Source organism: Castor canadensis, chromosome 13, assembly GCF_047511655.1.
Source record: "Castor canadensis chromosome 13, mCasCan1.hap1v2, whole genome shotgun sequence".
Lineage (NCBI taxonomy): Eukaryota > Metazoa > Chordata > Mammalia > Rodentia > Castoridae > Castor > Castor canadensis.
Genome location: NC_133398.1, coordinates 105,285,606 through 105,301,954, shown reverse-complemented (window position 1 = coordinate 105,301,954; position 16,349 = coordinate 105,285,606). Strand labels below are relative to the sequence as shown.

General features: G+C 39.2%; 1 pseudogene; it reads right to left on the bottom strand.

The window, feature by feature from the left end:
* Window positions 1-5,085: 5,085 nt before the first annotated feature.
* On the bottom strand, window positions 5,086-5,968 carry LOC141415700 (calcium/calmodulin-dependent protein kinase II inhibitor 1 pseudogene; annotated as a pseudogene).
* Window positions 5,969-16,349: the final 10,381 nt, after the last annotated feature.

The window sequence follows — 16,349 nt, the reverse complement described above, 5'->3', positions numbered from 1 at the left end:
AGGCAGAACATCATGGGGGTCACGGCTGGAGGAGCATGTGGAGAAGGAGGCTATTCACCTTATGGCATACAGGAAGGAGAGAGCAAGGAAAGGACTGAGACCAAGTTTAGCCCTCAAAGGCATGCCACCAGTGACCTACCTTCTCCAACCAAGTCCCATCCCCTAAGGTTTCCAGAACCTCCCAAAATAACACCGCCACCTGGGGACCAAGTGATGATCTTGTGGGGGACATTTCATATTCAAGCCGTAGCAAGACTCATCATCATAACCTATTGTATGTCTTACCAGAGATGTTTGTGCCTGTCTTAGTTTGTGTTCTTCTTTTATGACAGAATACCTGAGACCAGGTAATTTATAAAGAATCAAAACTGAAGCCAGGTATGGTGGTTACATGCCTATAATCCCACCACTTGGGAAGCTGAGAGAATTGTGAGTTCAAGGTCAGCATGAACTGCATAGAGCGATCCCGTATCAAAGGAACAAAAGTTTATTTGGCTTAAGGTGTTGGAGGCTGGCATTTTCTTGGCACCTGGTGCAGGCTTCTTCATTTTCTTCCATTTCTCCTGTGCTGGCCTTTCTCTTCCTGTTTTCAAGAATTTTACTTTTACGTACCTTACACACTTCATAGCATGCGATTACTTTTGTTAAAACAATCACCTTTCAAGAGAAGTCTAGATGACAAAAATCTTTGATATTAGCATCTGTAGTGCCCTTCATTCATTGTGTAGAACCAGATTTCCAACTGGTATTGTCTCCTACCGGAAGGACTTCTTTTTACGTTTCTTATACAGCAGGTCTGCCGGGATGAACACTTGCATCCTTTGAATGTCTAAAATGTCCTCATTATACCTTCATTTTTTAAACGAGTTTGCTCCTACTGAATTGCAGGTTGACATAGTTTTAGTACTTTGCAGGTGTGGCAGTGCTGGTTTATCACTTTTCCCAACAAGACGTCTGACAGCTCATTTTTGTTTTCTGTGTAGGTAACATGGCCCCCTTTTCTTTGGCTACGTTCAAAATTTTCCCTTTGTCACTGGTTTTGAGCAATTCGATTATAATGTCTTGTGTGGTTTCTTCATCTTTCTTGCGTGTGCAGTTCATTGAACTTGAACCTGTGGGTTTGTAGAAATCAATTTTCTTCAGAAAAGTTTGGTTTGGGCCTCTTAGTAGTAGTATGTATCTCTTACTATAATTTTTCTTATAAATGACAGATCTATTGAGATGTAATTTCCATCCTATCCAATTCGTGAAATTAATGCCAATTTCAGTGGATTACCTTTCAGAATTTTATATAGTATTTAAATTTTGAATATGTATTTAAAAATATTAAATAATAGTAGTTATTATTTTGTGGTACTGGGGTGTTAAGCCCAGGCTTTGTCCTTGCTAGGCAAGTGCTCTCATCACTTGAGCCACACAGCTAGCCGTTTTTGCTTTCGTCATTTTTCAGGTAGGGTCTCATGTTTTTTTGCCAGGGTCCATCCTGGACCATGTTCCTTCTTCTTACATCTCCTGCATAGCTGGGATTACATGTGCCACCATGCCTGGCTTGTTTTCTGAGATGGAATCCTGCTAACTTTTTCCTAGGTTTTTCTGGGGTTTTTTTTTTGTTGTTGTTTTTGTTTTTTGTGGACACCAGCTTCTATCCATCTAACTTATGGAACATGTGGAATAGGGCTAAATTTTTGTAATGTCTTCTCCACTGATTGCTACTCTTGCGTCTATTCTGGCTCTGTTTTAGTGATTACTCTCCATGACTCATGGTTTTCTGCTTCTTTGTGTGAGTAGCAGTGTTTGATTGGGTGGTAAATGTTGTGCATTTTTTTCTTTCCTTTCTTTTTTTTTTGGCAGTACTTGTATTTTTGAACTCAGGGTCTCATGCTTGCTAGTCAGGCACTCTACCACCTGAGCCACTGTGCTAGCTGTATTTTGTGTTGAGTATTTTCACAAACTGTTTGCCTAGGGCAGGCTTAGAACCATGATCCTCCCCATCTCAGCCTCCCACATAGCTGGGATTACAGGTGTGAGCCACTGGTGCCTGCCAGTTGCTGCTGAGGCAAGTATTACTCGTGAGTTCTCTGCTCAGGGCCCTATGAGCTAGTAGTTTATATCTGATGGTGGTGGACAAGGCCATGTGGATGTCTGGCACCATCTGCTCTGGTCCTCTCCAGTGCTGCCTTCCTGGATCCCTGCAAAGCCCCCTCTTCCCATGTTCTGCTGAATACTTGGGACTGTTGGCAGATCCCAGCTTTCTTCTCCTTGGTACTGTATTCTGTGAACACTTCCTGCCTTGGTTTCTCTGGTCTTAACTCCATCTACTCAGTGCAGATCGTCTTCCAGAGCCTGCCTCAGTTTACCCTCCATGCAGTAGCAATGTTTGGAGGCCACTGTGAGGGTTCATTTTTTTGTATACCATGTCTCAGGGAGTACTGTCTTTGCATGATTCCAAGATGTTGAAAAATATTTAATGTGTTGTTTAAAATTTTTTTTCCTAAATCATAGTAAATGTTGTCTTTGTCACACCAGGTGGGCTAGCACTGGAAATTCTGTGTTTTATTACAGATGTTATGTTTTTATTTTCATACATTGGTGTATTCTTCCACTTGAAATTTACTCTGCTGTGTGCTCAAGAGGTAGAGCCCCTGTCTTGCAAGTGCAGAGCCCTGAATTAAAAAACCAGAGTCCCACCACTAAGATAAATAAATAGATAAATAAAATAGTATACCTCACTGTGAGGCTCTTTATTTATTTATGGAGGTACTGGCATTTGAACTTAGGTCCTTTTGCTTGCTAGGCGGCATTCTACCACTTGGGCTGTGCCTCCAGCCCCCATTTATTTTCTCATATTTTAAGATGGCTACCTAACATCACTTATTTACTTGATATCTGGTTTGATTCATCTTCTCTCCCTTTCTCTTTTTCTCTTTCTCTCCGTAGTCTCACTGTGTAACCCAGGCTGGCCTTAATCTCATGCTCCTCCTGCTTCAAACTCCAAATGCTGAGATTGCAGACATTAGCCCCTATACCCAGTTCTCATTTATCATCCTTATCATGTGTCACATTCCCAAACGTGTCAGGATTCACGTTTCATTTTAAGGTTTCTCTTCTATTGTGTATGCTGATGAGGTGCCAGGAATACTCTGTTGTAGTAATGGTGGCTATTTCTTTATTGTTTATATATGTAGCACCTGGATCAAACCCAGGACCTTGTGCATACTAAGCAGTGCTCTTGCACTGAGAGCTCAGCCCTCTGGCTCTTTTGCTTGCTTATTCTGCCTTCTTTCTCCATGTGAACTTTAGAATCAAGTTGTCTGTTCTGTAAACAAATGCAATTGCTATTAATTACTTAACATAAACTTAGGGGGAAATCTCAATGACTTTTGTACAGAGAAACATGGCATGTCCTTGTTTGTTCATGTCTTTGTTTGGGTTGCTCAGTGTGTTAACTTTTCATCCCAGTCTTGTCCTTTCCTCGTTAAACTGCTTCCTAGTTTCTTTAGATGGATGTTTAGATTGTTGAACTTGCATCCTTCTACTTCTCTACCTTCTCTCTTTTCTACATTTTTTTTACTACAAATCAAAAGACATAAATTTCCCTACTTTCTCTCTGTCCCTAAATTCATGATTATTGATAAAATATATAATTCCCAAAGTAATTTTGAATTTCCTTTGAGGATTCTCACCTATGTGTTATTTTATAGTATGTTGTTTAATCTCTAATATGGGGTTTTGGTATGATTATTCTGTTAAAGATTTATAGTATTTTCCATTGCCTGATGATAGTCTTTGTGTGATAATTATTTTAATTTGTTCAGTTGCATTCTACATCTTGGAATGTGATATATCTTGGTTGATGTTCTCTATGAACTTGAGAAGTATATGAATTCTGATGCTGTTGGATGAAGTATTATATTTTTTCATTGATAAATGGAACTGCTCCTTTCGTGGATAATTAATTCTGATAGCAATTTCTTAGTTGTCTTACTAAACTAAATTAAAATATTGTCAACAGTCCTATTTCTGCTGCAGTTTTGTTAGTTTGTGCCTTAAGTGTTTTGATGTCTTGTTAGATGCATAAGTGTGAAGATTGTTTTACTTTAATCAAGAAGTAGCTATTTTGATGGTATGTATCCTCCTACTTCTTTTTTTTAACACAGGAACAATTCTTTATTGTACATCACAGAAATAGCCCTGTGTGCTGGTACAAGGTGCAACATACAGAATATCAAATTAAGAAAAGAGGAAAATGGGAGGGGTAGGGAAGAGAAACCTCTTGAGGTCCAAAGTTGCAAACAAAAAGTGGTAAAAAAAAATCCCTTCTGAAAGAGGCATTTTTGCAAGTTCCATGCAAAACAGGCAGCTGGACTGTCTTAAGAGAATCCAATAGATAACAGAAAAGACACTACAAGCATTCCTTTACATGGACTCAGAGCACCTGGGAAAAAGAAAACAAAATGCCTTTTGGCATTTCAAGATATTTGGCACTCTGGTGATTACATTTTTTTACAGTGCATTAAAAAGAATAAACAGACACAATATTAGAGAAAAAACAAGCGGCTCAAAGAACAGACTGCAGGGGCAAGTGTAGAAAAAGCACATGCATTTTTTTTGTTGTCCAAAAATTTGTCCATTTCCATTAACTTGGGCAAATAACTTGCAGCAACAGAGAAACACAAGCTTTAAAAATCATCTGAAAATAAAACAAGAATCCTTGCAGTGTATCATTCTTTAGAAAAGTTATCTTCTTGTTTTAAGCACATTCCTGATAACTTCAAAAGATGATCAAAATAAAACAGTATATATACACTGAGCATTTTCTGATTTTTTGTACATCCAAGGATAACGTAAAAAATGAACCTGGACAGCATTTCACATCCAAGTGCACAGACTCATTTTTGCAAGATTAGTGTAAACATTGGGAACAGCCAAATCAGCAAAGAATGCAGACACCTCAGAACACTTGGTGCTGCCTACATTAAAGTGGTTGAAAATTCAGAACAATAATTGTGGAATATTCACCAGTTATGAAAAGAAATAGATATTAATTTTGACAAATAGCTGAAACAGAGAGTTTTACTTTCTTTATATGTGTGTGTATATAGTAATTTTTAAAATTTCTAATTTTATGTATTTTTTTATTTTTATTTTTGCTGAGGAGCCCAGAACCTTCACCTTCTCCTCCTCCAGCCTCACCTGTCTCTGGGCCTGACATGAGATACAGCTTGTTGATTTCATCCTGGGTAGGGATCTAAGAATAAGTTTCATAGCGCTTTCTCTTTTTCGTGTTTTTTGTTTGTTTTGTTTTTGTGAACCCTGATCACCCGCCACTGTTGTCATTCTTTCTCTTAACTCATTGTCTTTGTGGGGTTTAGACACCAGGAGGTGCCTTGTCCATCCTATTCTTCAGCAGGTCATCAATCCTGTGATCTTGAATAACAAGCGGCTTGCTCTGGCCAATCTGGCCCAGCTTGGGCAGCTGCTTTTTCTTCTGGGCAGCGAAGAAGTTGTTGGTGTCCTGCAGGTGGCATGAGAAGATGTGGCCCACATCCCTGCCTTTGCCTTAGGGGCTCAGCTTCTCATCGCCTTGGGGCAGCACCTCTGACACTGTCAAGTCCATGGCTCCAAAGTGGCACCTCCTCCGCCCTCATCCCGGCCCGTGGTGGACAGTGTCAGCAGCGCTGGTGCCAGCCTGGGGCGGCCGGCCTGGGACGGCCCTCGGGCTGCAGCGAGAGGGAAGGGACACCGCTAGAGCAGGAGCGTGCAGCCCGCGCTAGGGACCCAATTAGCGCCAGCAGCTGTGCTGCTTGGGCTCCAGGCAAACTGGCCACTGCTCAGGCAGAGGCGAACAGGACTGACATCCTTGGTGTGGTAGGGCGCTCGGCGGGGCCTGTGCGGAGCCCTGCAAGGTGGTGATCTGTGGTGGTGGGGGCGTTGTCCCTGCGCGCTCTCTCTCTCTCTCTCTCTCTCTCTCTCTGTGTATATATGCATATATATAGTTTTTGTAACATGTTCTCTCTTGCTCTCTATTTATATATATATATATATATATATATATATATATATATATATAAAATTATTGTCCAGGTTTGCCTGGAACTGCTAATTTTTCAGCCTCAGTCTCACAAGCAGATGTGACTATAAGCTCACAAACTTTTCTTGGCCCGAAGGCAATAAAAAACAACAAGAAAAACCATCACACACACAAAAAAACAAAACAGCAGAGAGGGTGAGAGGGTGGCTACTTAAGTTAAATCTTATTACAATCACTAATGCCTGTCTGGACATCAAAAATTGCTAAGGAATAGCAAATGATTCTACTATCATTTGAATTATGTCTAATAAAATCTAAAATTGATTAAAGAATTAAATCCATTTTAGCCTTGCGAAAAAAAATTCTACTGAGTTTCTGTTATGAGTAAAGACGTAACACTATCCTACTAGTTGATGAGATAAAATTTTCAGAAAATCTCCGCAATTATTTTAGAAATCCATACTTAAAATTACTAATACATATTTAGTGAGATTTGCTTAATAAATATAAATACTCCTTCAGAAAATATTAAGTATTTGTTGCGAGACACTACTTATCTAGTGACTTAATAACTAACCACTCAAAAATTATTAGGCAACCCTTGCAATTATTTTTATATAATAAAAGTAAAAAGGAAATTTGCATTTTGGTTATTGCATTTTATACATCATTCTTAGGTCTTTATAAGGTATAAAATGTAGAAAATCATTCTCAATATTCTCAGATTTAAATGACTCAAACATCATTCTCAGGTCTTTATAAGGTAAAAAACGTAGAAAATCATTCTCAATTAATATTCTCATTAGATTTAAATGACTCAAACTACAAATAATACTAATTAATCATTGTCAGTATTTTAAAAATTTATATCACTGGAAATTTTATTTCTGTGTCAATAAGAAAATGATCAGGTCACACTAACTGCCCAAAAATGTTTGGAAAAACTAAATATTCTTTGTTAAATAGCATGTTGTAAGAAATATGCTCAATACTCTTAAATTGCACAAGAACCTAGTACTCACAAGGAGTCGAAATGAAAATTCACAAATGGTGGGCAAAGTCCCGTCATCTTTCATCACAGTACAGCATAGATCCACTGTTACTACACATAACCAAATATGTTTATGATAGAAATGTGAACAAGTCGTAACTACTGTGCATCACTGAGGAGTTTCACTGTATTTGAGTAGATACAGCAGATGCACAGACATCCTGTTTCAAAAATAAATGCCACCAGAGCTCTAAATAATGAGTACACAAATACAAAGATAAAGCTCTGGGACCACTAAAAAACAAAGCTTAAGATGATATAAACACATCTGATTTGTCCTCTCTGTAAGCCACTTTCCACTGCTGTATGAGACTATGGTTTTATTCTTCTTTAAAAATGACCCTTATTCTACCCTTCTGCATGCTGTAATTTCACTGTACCTTCTTAACCATGATGTAATCTTCAACTTCCTTTGAAGAGGTTGATGAGTTATGTGTGACCAGGATTTCTCCAGGAAATCGCCTTGTGGAGTTTCCAGCAGCCAATTGTCACCTTCCTCATCATGGCTGCTCACGGGGCCTGAGTCCAGGTTGCAGGTAAGGGACCACTGCAGCTGAATCCCTCGCCTTCCTTGAGCCACTACCCAGCATTGCCTGTCATCAGGCTCTGCCCCTGGTACCCCAGCCACCTTGAGTTACTTGACTTTTTTTTTTGATTTTCACTTTTTTCTGCTTTTTGTGGTTTTGGTTGAGCATTTAAACATTTTGCATTATTTCATTTTCTTCTCATTCTTGGCATATTGATTATACTTTATGGAAACATTAGTGTCCACCTCCACAGACACTCACAGATAGACACAAACATACACAAATATCTGTGTATTCAAAATCCACTTTAAAACAGTCCTGCACAGCTTTAAGGTTTCTAGATTTGTAACCAAATATTCCAAGTTTCTTCCTGCCTTTTCTTACAACATTTTGGTAAATCATTTTGACTACCATATGCTAATATGCTATATTGTTGGTTTTGTTCAGTTACATATTAGATGAGGAAGAAAAAAATAAGATTTTATTTTCACCTTCATTGAATTCTTTATCTAATGTTTTTTCTTCTTTACATAGATGCACGTTTTTTAATTACAATTTTCCTTCTTTCTGAAAATCTCCTTTAAAATTTCTTGCACTTCATGTGCTAGTAGCTCATGCCTATAATCCCAGCTACTCAGAAGGCAGAGATCAGGAGGATTGCAGTTGGAAGCCAGCCTGGGAAAATAGTTCATGATACACTATGTAAAAAATACACAAGATAAAAAAGGTCTGCCAGAGTGGATCAAGTGGTAGAGTACCTGCCTACCAAGCATGAGATCCTGAGTTCAAACCCCAGTACCACCAAAAAAAATTACTTGCAGTATAAAACTATTTAAAATAAATTTACCTACTTCATTTTATGAGAAATATCTATGTTTCTCATTTTCTTTTGATGGAAATTTCACTACACTCTTGAAGGGTAATTTCACTAGATTCAAAATTATGGGGTGATTTAAATATTTTGCCCCACGCTCTTCTTGTGGTTTGGTGTCTGCTATTAATGTTGGAAAACTCAGTCAATATTATTTTTAAAAATGTGTCTGCTCTTTTTCATCTTTCCTCATTTTCTGTTACACCCATCATGTATGTTAAACTCTTCGCAGTTGTTACACGGTTCTTTGGTCTTCTGGTTCTTTCTTTTTTAGATTTTTCTAAAATTTTCCACTTGGAAAATTTCTATTGACCCATCATTAAGAATATTCTACTCCTGACTGTGCTCCATCTACTGAGGAATATTGTTATTTATTTGTTCTACAATATTTTGACTCTTACATTTTCTTTTAAGTCTTTATTAGAATCCTTGTCTTTCTCCTTGAATTATTGATGTATTACACCCTGACCAGATTTTCCAGTAGACCTTTAACAGAGTAATCATAGTATTTTAAATTCCCTCCCCTGGGTCAGGCTTTTCCCTACTGTAATAGACTTTTGCTGCGAAGAATGAAAGTTCTTGTCTTATTGCACAAGTAGGATTGTTCTCAACTCTGTTCTCAGACCATTCTGGGCCTTCTTGACATAAAACCTTCAAAATTCTAGGGCTCCCAGTGGCCTCCAAGAGTTTTTACCATTTCAAGTTAGTCCGCTCAGCTTAGTAAAGTTTCTTTATTCAGTGAGTGTACTGAAAGAAAATCAGTATATATTGAACAAGTTGCAAATGAAGAAAAGGCATAACAAATTTTATGAAGAATGAGAAATTGTACCATCCTGCGAGGACAGTTTTCCTTTTACCCCTTGCTTCCTATTCCATTATGTGGCTGGGTCATGATTTATGTGGTGACAGTAAATAAAATGGGGACTTAGAGTTTGCTAGTCCCTATGGCTCATGGTTGCAAGGGGTCTGCCTACATCTGTTAACTGTGTTTGTAAGATTTTTGAAGTAAAAAGGCCAGAGCCTTGTGGGTATGTGCACTCATCAGTGCTTCTGGACTGCTAGAAACAGTGCTACTGTGAGAATTCACTAACACATTTTTTGCACAGGTCTGTTTCCAGGTCAATTGGATACATGCCTGGGAGTTGGATTGTCATGTTTTTAGGTTTTGAGCAACTGCAGGCTCTTTTCCAAGAGACTACACCAGCCCCATTCCCTCCAGCAATCCTTGCCAGCACTTGTTACCAGATTTACACAGTGTGAAGTCATTTTGTGTACATTAATGCTTCCTATTACGTCTGCCCACTCTGCCCTTCAGTACATTAATTTTTCTCTGGAGTTTGAACTCAGGACCTGGAACTTGCTAGGCAGGAGCTCTACTTCTTGAGCCAGGCCTCCAGCCCTAAAAATCCCCCCACCCCTCTTTTTAATGTGGTCTTTTGACATTTTTATGGCAATCTGTTAATCTGTAAATAGGATTCCGGTGGATACCGGGGTATTTCATGTGTGTACATTTAATGTAGCATTAAGTGTTTTTCTTTCATCACCCCTCATTGTATAATCACTATTGTTTAGGGTCTAACCAGTCACACCCCCATACTGGGCATTTAGACTTTTTTTTTGGTGGGACCAGAGTTTAAACTCGGGACTTAGCACTTGCAAAGCAGGTACTCTACCATTTGAGACACACCTCCTGTCCATTTTACTCTGGTTATTTGGAGATGAGGGTCTCACAAAGTATTTCCTTTGGCTGGCCTTGAGCCTTGATTCTCTCAATTTCAGCCTCCCAAATAGATGGGATTACAGGTGTTAAGCACTGACACCTTGACTTAGACATTTATAGGAGAATACTAATAGGGGTTAAGTTCCCATCCCAACCCAATCATCCTCTCATATGGCCTTTCAGTTAGTTGTGTGTATGTTCAATGACATATCTGTTTTTAATTTAAGCTTAATCCTGGTACAGTTCCTGTGCACCATGAAAATAATACTGTGTAAAGTGTACACATTAATGCTGGCAAGTAAAGGTTCAGAATGAGCTGGTCCCAGTCGAAGAACCTAGGAGGAAAGGAGAGGTGAGGATGGTTTTTCACCTGGATATGGAGTTAGTTAACTCTCAAGATGGGAGAAATACCAAGAAGGAGTATGCATTTGGCTTCCTGTGAACCTCCTTGAATTTTTGTTCAACTTTCCCATCCTTTCAGTGGGTAGCCCTCCATTAAATGACAGTGCCTGTTCTCTTTCCTCTGTATTAATAAAAGGAAAAACATTTTAAGCACATTTTCACTGCTTCATTATCCCTTTGGTAATTTATAGAATTTAATACTTGGCACGGAGCTTTAATTTACTGCATTATTTTGTTTTTAAAATTTCTGATCACCAAAGAAAATTTGTAGTAACTAATAATTGGCTAAAAGATTCTCAGGATTTTGTGTTAAATTTCTTTACTTGTAAAAAAAATTTGCCATTGTCATGATTTAGCTTTTATTTTTATTTATTTGTTTATTGGTGAGACTAGAGTTTGAACTCTGGGCTTTATGCTTGCAATTTAGGCAGTCTACTGCTTGAGTCACACCTCCAGTCCATTTTGCTCTGGCTATTGTGGAGATGGGGTAGTTGCAGACTGTTTGCCCAGGTCAAACTTGAACTGCAGTCCTCCCAAACTCAGTGTCCCAAGTACTAGCATTATAAACATGAGCCATTGATTTAGCTTTTAGAGTATCTGTATACACCATATACAGCTTCCTGAATTATGTATATGCACATATATACAATGCTTCACAAGCTACAGACAAACATAGCAACACTTCTGTAACAGGCACACAAGGACATCACCGCCTCCTTCTAAACTCACAAGATGCTTGTCCATTCCTAAAGAAACAAATACCTTAAGTAGGAACATACACAGGTGGTCCAACTTGTGAATCTATAGCAGTCTGTCTATATCCCTATACTACACATGCATAACTCTTAATATCCCAAAATACCTAACAACCCTGTTCTTGCAACATCTCCCTGCGGTAAAAGACCTATCTCCAAAAGTCTTACCTAGACACTGTTATAAAAATAAACACTATGACCTGAATATAAGCAGATCAAACACACAAAGCAGTAGCCATGTAACGTCAGGTCTTCTCAAATGCATGCATGCATATTTACAAGTTCATAGAAGCCCTCAAATCACACAGAACTAACTCTAATACTAAACACACACAGACTGCCATCACTGGTGTATACTCACAAAGGCACTTGCCCTACATTTACCAAAATACTCATGCATACACAAATACTACACACATGATATTCAAACATTTGCACCCAGCATAATTCATGGGGTTAAACGTCATATCCTATCCCCACCTCCTACACAGGCAATATAGTGGAACATAAGCACTGATACTGACTGCAGCATTCACAGAGGACACAACACACACACACACACACAGAGAGAGAAAGTACGCTCTTCAATTTAAGACATGAGTCAGCAATTTCATTCTAGACTATTAAACATCTGGGCTCTACAGAAAGAAGTGGAAAGGGATAGAAAATAGAACTGAATATATAAGTACAAAGAAGCATACATTCCCTCATGTAGAACTGCTTCTACTAGTGTACGTGCCTCTTTAAATGCACTCTTAGCATTAATATGAGGTACCTGCTAATTTTCTCATTTATCAGATATCTACATTAGTGATACTGTAGATAAACAGACAACAGAAAATTCAGTGTGTGTGTAAACCACACAGCTTTAACTTCTGTTAGTGAATGAAGATCAGTGATTGGAGGAGGCTCTTAACAAAGGCCCATCTACCCACTCTGGTCTCCCTCATGTAATGGGGACCTGTAGTTCTCTAGGACTTCATCTTCCATGACAGAAGAGGAAGAGCAAGATCCTAGGACCAAGAAGAAGATGCCTTGCTAGTGTGAAGCCCTGAGTTCAAACCCCAGTTACACACACACACACACAAACACACACACAAAAACTGAGTCCAAGAGGAAGAGACCAAGAATGAGTTCCACAGCTCAGACCACAGCCAGTGTGGGAGGGAGGCTTATGTAGAGAACAGGGATGTGGTGAGGTAAGGATAGGAATGTGGATCACTTCTGCCATATCCATCTATTTGTAGACTCTGGGGAGTGTTTTTTTTTTTCAAATTGCTTATTTCTGCCCTTTCAACAGCGGGGAGGCAAAAACATGTCTCCCTGCGGCCTTCAATCTTGGTCACCTCCTTGGTGTAGGCACTGTAATGGCTATTCTGCAGGATTTGAAGTTGAACAGGTCTGTTCCCTTCCCTGAGACCTAAATACTGCAGAACACAGAGGTTTTAAATCCCCCATCCCTATGTGAGGCAGACATTCAGGCTGAGGTGTTAGAAGTAAGAACAGGGGTCACAGCACCTTTGGGGTATCAGAAGATATGCTGCTTCCCTGAGTGTAGCTGGGGAGGTGGATTGTATTAGGGAAATGGACAGTTAAGTTTGTAAGGACAAGGAGACAGAGTACGTAACATTTGTGATAACCAGGAAGTCCATTCTTCTTCAGAACTCGGATGAATATGTGGAGTAATCATAATGCATTTTTTTTGGCTTTTGCTCATTTTGGAAAAACATTCTATATAATTTAATTGGGGCAAGATCACAGAATTCTGGAATGAGTTTGCCATTTCACTGCCCCTCTCTGCCTGTCTGCTTGTGTGAGTGGATGTAGTGACTTTTTCCTGGTAGTTCTAGGGGAGCACACGTGAATATGTCTCAAGTATTATCCTAAGTTTGTACCATAGGAGGGATGAGTGGGATGAGTGACATTTGAGCTGTCTTCTTTCTATAGTAGGGAACACAGTTCTTGGGAACCTGGAGGTGATCCATTCTCTTTACAGTGGGGAAAATGGGGTAATTTAGGTGGGATTCCTTACCAGTAGCCTCTTTTGGTGATTTCTTTTCATCTCCTCCAGCTTATTAACTACCACACTGAAGTGCGTGGAGTTTCAGTCCTTTATTCTCTTACTTTTTCTCTGTAAATGTTCAATGCCTAGGTAGTTTCTTTCAGTCCCATGTTTTCAACCCAATTTCTATGTCATCTCCATGCTTTCAACTCTCAAATTTTATTTCCACTTTCAGCCGTCCTCTAGAACTCCAGATTATTTTATCTACCTAGCTGACATTTCTTCTTAAATATGTAATAGGTTTTCAAACTTCATATGTCTGAAACCAAATTTCTCATGTCCTCCCACCCACATACCTGGTCCTCTGGCTTCCTGGCCAGTCTTAGCAGTAGAGGTCTTTTCTGGTTCTAAGACCAAGATCCTAGGAGTTACCCTTGACTCTCTCATATCTTATCTGTCTCTCAAATTTCCTATCCAGACAGACAGCAAATCTTACCAACTCTTCCTTGAGGATATATCTAGAATTGATCACCTTTCCCAACCTACATTAGCATCTGGTCTAAGCCTGTCTTATTTCTCTCCTGGATTATTGCAATTTTCTCCTAATTGGTCTCCCTGCTATAACCTTGCTCTCTACTTTTTTATCAACACAGCAATCTCCTCTCTATTCATAGTCCTCCTGATTGACTTCCCTTCTTTCAGTTTGAAAACAGAAATTTGTGATCTAATCTCTGCTTTCTCTCTGACCTTACCTCTCAGCCTCTCCTTCTCCCTTATTCCTGTGAAGGCCATCCTTACATTCTTCTTCTTCAGTCATTATAAGTACTCTTCTACCTCTATTTCTCACCTTCAGGTAGTCACGTGATTCAGACACTTATGCCATTCAGGTCTCTGGAAAAATGTCACATTTTAAAAGGCAACCTTCCTGGACATGCCTCTGCCTCTGTAGAATAGCACAATGCAGTCTCCTCACTCCTAATGTCACCGCTGTCCCTTACTTCCCTAATTTTTCTCCAAAGCTCCTCCCACTCTTTGAGTTAATGTCCCAACAAATCAGACATTGCTCACAGGTGTTCCTGACTTCAAAGTCTCAGACAAGGAGAAGGAACAGGGAAGAGGAGGAAAGAAGAGAGTTTGAAAGGGGAAGACTGAGCTATAGGAAAAAAAAGGCTGTCCTTCATATACCACTTGCCAGATGTGTTTGAACCAACTACCTAGAATAATCTCTGCTGTGAAGAAGGGTCCTATTAACACAGCTACCCGTTAGCTGTGACTTACATGAAATAAAATAGAGGAAGCTTTGACGATTGTAGATTTAGCCTCATGGTTTTTAATTTTCACTGAGAATCTTACCGGGGTTAAGAAGCTTCATGATTCTTGTTCCTCTTGGAGCTTCTTTAGTTGTCTTTTTGCTTCTCTGTGGCTGCTGTTGTCACCTAGTAACAGCCCTCACCCTTAGTTATAGCCTCCTTTAAAAAAAAAAAGAGTATCGCAAGTTGTTCAGTGATGGAGTTTAAGATACATTAGTAGTGAACTCAGATTTTTCAGGTGTTGTTACATGAAAAATAGTCTAAACAACTGTGAACATTAAAGAGGCTGGTGTAGTTTGCTTTGAAGAAAAAGCAGGTAGCTGTCAGAACCATTCCCTGGGGAGAATAGAATCTTTGAGGGTTATCGCCCCTGTAAGTGTCCATGTGTTTGCATGCATGAGGACAGCCTTTATCTTTTTTATGAAGTGCAATGTAGGGATAGTTTAATATATAATTACGGACAATAAACTGTGTTCATGGGCTTGGTCTGCGCTACTTCCAGCTGAGAAGTAAACGCTATTCTAAAGTGGAACAGTCTTCACAGCCCTAAAAATAGTGATTAACCCTCCTCCATCACCCCTTAGGCCCCATGTTTTTGCCAGTTCTGATTCTCGCCACCTCTAACCAATGCTGCAGAATAGGTTTTAAGCTAGCATCCTGGGCAGATCTTTTTAACAAATGATACTGGTATTTCTGACTTTCTTTTTTAGAACAAAAACTCAGATCTGTGCAAGGATTGATCAAATCTGTTGGCAATGAGTGTGTCATTGCTCATTGCCTTTTTACAAGTGGTCCACACTTAAATCATTTGAAGTGTAACTTTACTCATACACATTTTTGATTCTTCTTCCAAAAAGTAATCGATACATTCAGTATAGTGCAAAGAGCCTCCAGTTCATTCTGACTGGGACCAGATGGGACACACGTAGAATGCCAGTGCAGCTGAGGCATGCTGGCTTCCAGCACCGGTCCAGGAGGCTTCAAGGTTTACCAAGTGCTTCAAGCCTTTATGAAATGAAGCATAAAACTGACTATGAATTACAAAGTGAACCTCAGGAGAGAGTTACACACACTGAGATCACTAGAGAGGGATTCTGTGTAATTCTAGACCCTTTTCACCATCCCCCTAGAATTACTCTTAAGATAAAAACCTAGTTAGCCCAAAATCTAACTGCTAGGATTTAGAAGCATCTGGAATTTCTTCTTGAACATATTTTAGGGAAACAAGCTAAATGGGTAATGATCCTAAGAGCTTGCGGTGCTTGGTATGAAGTATGGTAGGCTCAAAAAGTCTATACCAGCAATTTCGAGGATAAATACTTTTCTGTGTGATGGGTAAAATGATGGCCCTGAAGCTTTAGATAAGCAGTAAAGAAGAATCTTAGCTCATAAGATTTTTTTTGCAGTACTGGGATTTGAACTCAGGGCCTACTCTTTGAGCCACTCCAGTAGCCCTTTTCTGTGAAGGATTTTTTTGAGATAGGGTCTCTCAAACTATTCTCCCAGGCTGGCTTTGAAAATGTGATCCTCCTCATTTCTGCCTCCTGAGTAGCTTAGCCTGAAATCATTAGCTATAATTTGAAGCTTTTTGATTAGTTTATATAATGATTTCTCTAATAGTATCTACAGATACACTAATCTCTTTCCTCCAGCAAGATTGATTGAACTTTATTTTTTGAT